The sequence below is a fragment of the Octodon degus genome, unplaced genomic scaffold (genome assembly GCF_000260255.1).
Source record: "Octodon degus isolate 3935 unplaced genomic scaffold, OctDeg1.0 scaffold00100, whole genome shotgun sequence".
Lineage (NCBI taxonomy): Eukaryota > Metazoa > Chordata > Mammalia > Rodentia > Octodontidae > Octodon > Octodon degus.
In genome coordinates, this window is record NW_004524676.1 from 9,032,422 (window position 1) to 9,033,510 (window position 1,089).

The following is a 1,089-nucleotide window of genomic DNA, read 5'->3' on the forward strand; positions in this document are numbered from 1 at the left end:
AGAATGCCTGAGGGGAGAAGGCGCCAAACCCGAAGGTTCCTTGGTGGAAACTGGCTCTTGACCACTGGAAGATCTCCACTTATTGTACTTTTTTTCTTTCTGCTAGTAAACTAGAAATTTTACCTAAGCTTTTCAGTAGAACAAGTTAATGAGTCACTCTTTGAGAAATAAGGCTGCAACAGTTTGCAATAGTGGTTATCAGGGCAAGTTTACATCTGTGCCTTATGTGTTAACTAAGAGTAAGATTTTTGCCAGCTATATTGTCTTTACCAACATGTAAAATGTGATTGCTAGATGATAAATGTAAGTCTCACCTGTGAGCTTCAAGGTTAAATCTTGTTTAGTTGCTAGAAATGTTTTCCTAGGTGATCAGATGGAAACCAAGTGTCTGGAGACTGGCTCAGTGCACGGGGCCAAATCTCTCCAGTCAATGGTTCCATCTATCTCTAAAGTGATCTTTGTAGCCTGAGAAGTGCTCGCTTCTAACTTACCTTTTATGCCATAGTTAATGCTTCCTTCTGTGGACATTCAGGTCACCAGACCAATTGTAACTTACACATATTCAATAAGAGTAAGTAAAGGTTTTGTGAGATGTTTCAGGAGATAGGAATCATGCGCCTGTTCGAGGGTGGATAGGCTGGTGGGATCTTGTCTCCCTTCTCTCCAACAGAAGCATCCACCTGCTCTGGAGAGGCCTACTCAGGGATGCCTGGGTGGAGGAATCAATTAGAAAAAGGTGGGGATGCCCAGAAAGGTAATTTCTACTGAATTCCAGGTTATCTCTGTCAAAGTCTCTTACTCCTTTAGAGTGTGCTTCATCAGGCACCAGAAAGATGTTTGATCCTTACATGTTAAAAAGATCCATTTAAATGGAATGAAGAGGAAAGTGTCAACTGTGATACTAGCTTATAACTGAAAAGATGATGTAAAAAGGAAAATGGTAAAAATGTCTTATGTTCAGATTTGGTTTACATTAAGAAGGTCATTGTTATTTAAGTTTTAAAATGTAGATGTGAGCAACAGGAGAACCAGGCAGTTCAGCCTCACCCACCATTGGTGAAAGTAAGGCTTCCCCCACTTGCCTGTCTA